Source organism: Varroa destructor, unplaced genomic scaffold (genome assembly GCF_002443255.2).
Source record: "Varroa destructor unplaced genomic scaffold, Vdes_3.0 BEIS01000002.1, whole genome shotgun sequence".
Lineage (NCBI taxonomy): Eukaryota > Metazoa > Arthropoda > Arachnida > Mesostigmata > Varroidae > Varroa > Varroa destructor.
The window spans coordinates 14594309-14602339 of record NW_019211455.1 but is presented as its reverse complement, the minus strand read 5'-3'; the positions used below and the strand labels follow the sequence as shown (position 1 = coordinate 14602339).

General features: G+C 43.9%; 1 protein-coding gene and 1 long non-coding RNA gene across 2 annotated transcripts in view; one reads left to right on the top strand and one right to left on the bottom strand.

The window, feature by feature from the left end:
- The window catches only part of p130CAS (Serine_rich_CAS and FAT-like_CAS_C domain-containing protein p130CAS), a 117640-nt gene that overhangs the window by 14510 nt on the left and 95099 nt on the right, over window positions 1–8031 (bottom strand). The gene's annotated exons all lie outside the window — the stretch shown is intronic.
- Window positions 3533–4745, top strand: LOC147757418 (uncharacterized). Its single transcript, XR_015322284.1, has 2 exons — window positions 3533–3875; window positions 4032–4745. It is a non-coding gene; the product is annotated as an uncharacterized LOC147757418 (long non-coding RNA).

Here is an 8031-nt window from a genome sequence, read left to right as displayed (position 1 = left end):
GAAAAATCTGTATATATATACGGATTTTTCTAGTAAATTTTACCATCAATAGAATTATTGAGTGATTGGTCCCGCTCCTAATAGTACGTCGGATAATTTTTTATTCTAAACAAATGTTTACCTAGAGAATGTCAAATATTAATCCCAAAATACGCATCTGAGTGATACATAATGGCTAAACTACTTTCTCATTAATGCTTGTTTGATAGTTTATAAAGCGAACCGCAAGCACCTATGGAAGATTAGTGTTCCTACTTTCCATCTACAATTAGTAAATCCCTTACGGAATAATATTAGCTTTGGTCACATTTGTAGTAGAAACCTGGGAGGAGCATCATATCTAGGCCACCATTATAAATAATATGGATTTTTTTAGGCGCCTACATTGATTCCATGAATACTCGATTTCAACACAGCTTATACTGAGGCCATTACTCAACAGAACAAATGGTTATTAGAGTTACATCAATACAGATTTGTTCTCTAATTGTACCACCATACACATAAGACTCGCCAACTTACGAAACGGTCATAAACAAACCTTGCGAAGGAGACTTCGATACGTATATCTATTTTAGCAGGACGTTGTATTGACAGTACGTATCCAGCCACACGAAGACCCGCGACCAATATCCGCGCTAAACAACAATAGTGTCAGTCCCACGGTTCCACCATCCGTACGCATTAAGAAAAAAAAAAACAGAGGTAGTCTAATACTTTTGAGAATCAGCCGACAGCCGTATGGTAATAACCGCAAACATTGCGCCCAGTAACGCTTTGCTATGGATCGGTTATGCTACAAAGCAGTCGCTAGCATCGCATCATCTGCGATTGATTTCTCGACTATGCACGATTTTCTCCGATCGTAGTGGAAACCAATTATTCTTGCTATTGGTTAAAGTATATACGCTTGGTTTAATAAACCCTTAAAGTAAACGAGCGGCCGAGATGCGATTTTATTTAATCCTGAGATCTTTATAGCCCTTTGTGGGGTCATCCCGGTACTTCGACTAAACAAAGTATTTTGCCCCTAGAGTACTGTTTTTCTTCAAATACAGCTACTGAATGCAGTATAAGCCATGTCAATGGGTCCAGCATTCAGCCCGTACTCTGGTTCTGAGACAAGCGCTAGATGTACGTCCCTTCGTTAGCTAAAGTAACAGCACTGTATTAGTCAACGGGGGCCTATTCACACGCCGACCCACCGTGCCGTTTTCAAGATAATGAAAATCGCCACAGGCCGTACCTACTACCAACACTACCGATGTTACAGCATTACTCTACATATGGTTGCTAATACGAGCAAGCACAATTGGCAAAGGTAAGCGTGAAACATGGCGTGATAATAACTTGTCAGCTACCTGACTTTTGTAGAAAAAATATTTGTCTAGTGTTAAAATAAAGATTTTTAGCAAACTAGCCAGATGTTACAGAACTCAGCAGCTTATCGTCGCGAACAACTTATTTTCCCATTATAGAAATGTTTCATCACATACAATTGATATTTCGGCCTTTCATCAGAAGATTGGCTTTCAATAATTTCATGGATCTGTCTTCTAAACCTCTGTGCAAAGATATACATTCATCTCTTATAGCCATTTGTAAGCCACTCTAAAGTGTGCCAACTGTAGACTTCGTTAAATAATCTCGCAACAAAATAACTCAAACTCGTTACCTACAAACCCAGCCACTCCAACATAGGCTAGTCGCCTACGAAACCATCGCCGACGAATCGATTGTATTTCTCTTTCCTTAGAGCCGATCTGACCATAGTAGAATCTTTCTCTTTTTCTGAGAGCCTACTTCCTGTAAATTAGCTGTAGTTGCCCCTGCGTTCATTCCTATCCCTGATACCGCTCCTGTTTCGACCCTTGAGTCCAGACAACTACTCAAGCGTCCCGTTTTACCCCGTGCGCCCTCCCCTGCCTGCATGATAAAGCCTAAAACGATGTCAAAGATAAGCTAAAGGGTTTTAACAACGCTCCCGGATGCTTTCGCCTGCTGGAGCCATTATAATGGTACCAACGCCGACTAGCCAACACTGTTGCATCGCCAACTCTCTATGGCATCGCTAAGCAGAAGGCCATCAGGCCGACAACATCCTGCTGCCACTATTCTACTAACCTGCCCTCTAACCTTGCGTCCAGAGGTAGTGGTTTTGGGGCCTCCGGCAATCTGGGCGCTTCATCGGTCAATTGGTCATGTTTCCCTGTTGCTATTTTTGACACACCATCTCGCTGGCAACTCCCCTCCATATCACAGTTCACGACTCCTGACGCGAACGGCCCAATGAGTCAAAGACGTAAGGAGATAAGAGAGCAAGGGGACTAAACGTACATAGCGAGGATGAGAAGGGGTATGGCAGTGCAAGGTATGCTCGCTCTCTTCGTGGCCCTAAACGAAAGCGAGGGGCTGCTGAGCTTTTGTTATCCAGCTGTCGGGAGCCAGAGGGAGCTAGCACCTATGGCGAATAAACGTCAGCAGCAGCCTGCTATGAGTGAAACTCCATTTTGTGGGGCAAAGGCAAGATACAGGAAGAACTGAGGGGAGAAAAAGAGAGGCATCGTCATTGGAAGTGTCGAGTTTGTAGAGCTATGTCATAGCAACGGCGTCCTTCCGAAGAAGAATCAACACTGTGCACATATGGACCGCGTATTGTAAGTGTGTATGCTAAATCATCATCATCGATGTCATAGGTCCGCTGCAAAGCATGGCCTCGCAAAAGGACAATATAAGAACCTGAAGGGGATGCAGCGTGGACGACAGCGAACGATTGAAACCAGCTGCGAAGATGAAATCCCTGCGAAGGAACAAGAACACGCTATCACGAAGAACGCTGTTAGATAGAGGCTGTCGATGGTAAATAACGAGAATCAGCAAAGCACATCTATCAAATATACAACGGAACGAGATAGTATCTGCGTTCGGGCTCACCTGTCACTCCAAAATTAGTACATCACTATATCAGAACTATGATGAACTGAAGAAAAATGAAGAATTTCGCGGGCTATGATATCGATATACGTTCCCTATGTGTTTCAACCGACATAATGATAAAGAAAGTTATATTCAATATAAAGCGCGATACGTATAAATATATATAAGCATTTTTTTCATCTCATTCGTACCCGGGCCATAATGTCCTTAATGAAAGGCTATTCGCGGAAGTCAAATAAAGCGATAGAATTTTCTGAGAAACACTAAGTTTTTATTCAATTTATCGATTACATGAAATATCATTAGAGTTGTTCCATCGGTCGCATAACAGTGACGTTTACCTCGATCTTTATCAGTTTTCATCGAGTCAATCTCAACACCTCTTCGTTCCTGTATAAGAAAGTATACAGGCATGTGTGGTATAAGGCGTGGCTGCCGTTCGCCACGCAATGCGTGCGCCTGGTGGTAAACTAGCCGGAGTCCTTTCTTGTTATCGCACAGCGTTTAAGGTCGACCCGTTCATGTCTGCTATGACCACGGCCGCCGAAATCGTCGTCTGGTTTTTTCGTTCTAAGCAACGTTCAGCAGGGTCTATTTGACTAGTTCCAACATCGACGTCAATGTTTTTCTTCGATTCGGCGATGTTTGGCGACTTTCTCGTCATCATTGGCGCTGCTGTAACACTGCGTATTGGCGATTGATGTTGCCTGCCTTGTCAAAAAGAACGATCCCTCGCTGTCAAGCGCGCCTACAGAAAGAAGCGATGGTTATGTCACGATTAAGAACCGCGGTCGAATGCTGCACTGGTATTACACGGCAGGAGATAGCTCTTCTTCTGCGTTTCAGTCTAGGCCAGCACAACGGGCGGCGAGTATCGTCCTCAGAGCCGGCGGCGACGGTAATGACATCTTGGCAACCATGTCAATTATTGAGAAACGGTAAGCACTTTGTTGCAATACTCACTTAGTGCCTCGTGTCTGTTGAAGTACCATTAGATAGTGCCGTAGATGAACTGATCTTGTTTTCGTCTTTTAAAATTGTTCCTTTTGTCTTTTGTTTCCCTCTGTCTATTCGTTTACCTATGCTATCTCTAGTATTACCATCGGATTTGCCTGTTCCGCCGGCCGTTCTGCCCGTAGGTTAACTTTGATCCCACTTTTCTGCTGCGCGAAACGGCATCCTGGGGTCGTTGAGAGTGTTGCTGCTTGTGAACTATTAAACACTAGACTAAACCAGTGAGTTCTACAAAATCTTCTAGTGTTTTATTCGGTCGCTGCCAGGACGTAACTGCTGATCTGAACGAACTATGAGTTCTGTATTCACTCTATATATTATCAGCTGTGGCGGTCAGCGGCACTATTTCAAGATGTACGTATTTCATAGAACGAATTGACAAACCATCAACAACGTTTTATCGTCTACGAGCAGATGATGTCAAGATTGTTTACACGGTGCGAACTGGGATCGGTCAGCGTTGTCGGCTGGACACGCTGCCGAGTTAAGGATACTACTTGCTATACTGTTTACTGCCAGATGATGCGGGCATAGGGCTGTGATGAAGTTAGATTTACGCGTGGCTGTCTTAATACCATCGTCGTTCTCCAGGTCTCATGGTAGGACTGAATTTATCGAGTTGTAGGGCCACCACCTCTGCTGCTTCTGCTGCCTAAAGGGAGAACAGCGTTGTGTGTACATATTTAATCAGGATGCCAACCAAACGCTGCGATCAGATCTGGTAGGAGAGTATATTAATGGAATTCGGCTTTCACGCCACTGCGATTAATAAACAACATGTCGGAGTAAGATGATCTGTTTCAGAATATCTCATTATTGTCCGATGCGACAAGAAGAATTTTGACGCCCCCAAAGCACATATACGATAAGGATTGATATAATGGACGGTGATTCATTGTATAGATGAGAGTATTGGCAAGCATTCGATATATATAAAAAGCTCAAGCCGACATCAGTTGGTCAGTCTTTCGATTTCTCAGCTTCTACTATATTTCTCCCTTTGAATGCTAATGCGGTAAACACACGGCTTCGCAAGCAGCACGTTGGGGCTAGTAGAAAATTATAACGGTATACTTCGATTTTTTCATACATCGATACGATCGACCTCAACGACCGACAGCCAATACGCGCGGCCATATTGCTCGTTGCGTGGTGGTAATTATTTCAAACATATCATCAGTAGCGAGTGCAATGAACCTGCCTTCGAGAGCCCCACGGGTTTGTGAGGAGATTCTGACAAAGCGTGGTGTATTCAATTTAGTTAGATTTTGTAAATATAATAGCATGCTTACTTACACTTTTGTTGTTGAACTCTGCACTAACAATAAGACCAACAAGATTACTGTTTCCCTATAAGAGTTTCTCTTTTTTTTGATGCTTGTACGCAATCCACTATACGCTGGGAGCTTAAAATTGTTAAACCCATATGCCTATAGATCACGCGATCCATCTTAAATTTGGATCACACCTAATTCGGTACGACATACCAAACGTAGTCTAGCAATTAACGATCTACAGCACCGCGGTCCTAGATAGGACCCTTCTAAACACTGCTCTCCTTTTACGTAAAGAAAATCCTGTAAATTTGTGTACAGTTTTACGCGTATCGCTTCCATACATTTAACCAAATCAAAAATATATAAACCTGTGGCATGTATATGATACACAAGCGGCAACCTCGTTCCAACGACCGCCTTTAACACATCGAGCCCGTTGCTACTAAAGGAATTTAGTGGTTCACTAGGTCGGAAGTAAAATACGGCCATCTCATTTGTCTTAGCTGCCGCTTTTGGTCGACCCGCCGTTCGTTTTCGAAGAAAGCTACAGCTGGCGGATTTCGAGCTGTCAGGTCCCGAAAGACCGTCAGAGAACAGCTCCGAAACGCCTCTCGAAGGGAGCGTTAGTTGCGTCATTTTTTTACTTGTTCCGACCACTTGCCGCCTGTCCATGACTTCAGCGTCACGTCGTTCGCGCAGTGGACGTGAAACGTACGAAAAAAGTTGAAGACGACGACGGCAACAACAGTTGTTGCTCGGACATGTATTCTGCTATGGAGCAAAGTCGTATCGTCTTAAAGTCTGCGGAGCTGTGAATCCAGACAGAACGATTATATCCAATGAATCTCAGTTTTTATTGTGCTATTATGCTGCGCGGACATTTATTTGTCTGGGAACTATTACATTTGCACATGGTGGGCATACTACAAGCCATTGTTGCTGCTGCCGAGTAACTTAAATAGGTGTGTTATTATGTTAAATTTCAAATAGCACGATCCAAAGTCAAACGCTCGGTTATTATGCTGGAACGAACTGATATTTGCTCTTATCATATTAGGACAAGTTGGCTAAACAAAAATTCTGCTATTCAATAGCCACACAAGCCAGCAGCTATGAAGACATAACGAATTAGTCGCTCCCTTATTAAATTGCCATTAAAACTAACATATGTTTAGAAGAACGGGTTACGCTTCAAACATCATAGCCGCACTATTACATTCTGGGTCATTGTCTTCGTCGGTGCCGTTACCATCACGCAGAAAGCAGCATGCTCCGATAGCAGTGCTGTTGGCTAACAGGGAACATCTAGTTCCCGGCGCCTGTCGTAATCGTGGTCGGGTGGCGTCGTCACGACAAGCTGGCGTTGCACTGTTATTTCACAGCACGTCATTGGATGGCGTATTCCTTTACACGCACTTGTATCGGGGCGTCACTAGACTCGCTGACTGGCACCGGCCCAGACCAGACCAAGCCAACACAGACAAACTCGACGAACTTACACTATGAAAGAGCAAACAACTCCAGCGTTAGCACGATTTGCCGTCTTAGTTCGCGAAGAGTCAGGCAGCGGCATGAGCCGCCACCTCCGATCTCATTGCTATTGCTCAGCTCCACAATGAGAATCGCCGAATTCCTGAAGCGGCAGAAGTCGAGCTGACGACGTTAAAAGAACAGGGTTACTTTGGGTCTTAATTTGATTTGAGAAATCCGTCTATTCGGCCTCAGTTGCTGCTGCTGCTGCTGCTGCTGCTATTGCACAGCGGGAGAGTGGCAGGAAACATTAAGGACAAGTTATGCTAGCCAGACGTTGACTTCGGACGCGATCTGGGAGCTGAACGTCAGAGACTTTTGGGCAGAGCCGTTGTTCATGCAGAACTGTGAGGGACCGAACATATTGAAAATAGGAGGAGCCTCTGCAGGCGAAAAAGAATCGTCATCATGTAACAGCGGAAAAAAATTGCCATAGAAGAGAACTTAAACGCAAGTATACAGCGAAGACCAGCTGTGAGACGTAGGCAGCGTGAAAAACCCTGTATCGCCGGCTATCATTAGATTTTGATTGTGTCTATTCGGATTGCAATATCGTCCACCCATCATAAATATGAACCGAGATAGCAACAAAGGCTAACCTAGGCCGGGGTATCCCTTGTTTGGTTAGCAGATTTGTTTAGGATAGCAATGTATCAGTTTCACACTCGATTCTCATGAGTTAAAGGCTAGTTCTTTTGCCAGCTTTGTTATGCTAGCTGTGAAACTTGGTGCCTGGCCGGCTCCGGACAATAAGGAGGCCTATAGTAGTTTCTAAATGCGTGGTTAGGTAAACCTTAGCCTTGTTACTAGGACCTATTCTCACCATGGCCAGTGAGTCAATAAACTGCTCATTAATGCATAATTGAAGGGCGCGACCGTTAGCAATCAAATTTGAACGGCACAGACCCCTTATTTAATATGCCGCTGAGTGCCATTACAACTCTCTCAATGTTTTGTATTTAATGTTTGATTGAAGAAATGCTTGTTCTGGGCATAACAGAATTATATCATAGTCTTATACACGATGAGAATATAACATGAATGTTCGCCCGCAGGCAGCGAGAAAATGTAGAATATATATAACTACAACTGTCTACGTGATTCTACCATGGCCGCCATGTAGCGGCTAGCACTTACCGCGTACGGACAGTGACAACCTTATTCTATGAATCATAACCACACTCCTATCGTAAGACATTTATAGCTCATTTACAACAAACAACCCTGGGACATGGATGAACACTCCATTGTCGTGTTGAATTGGACAAAGCAT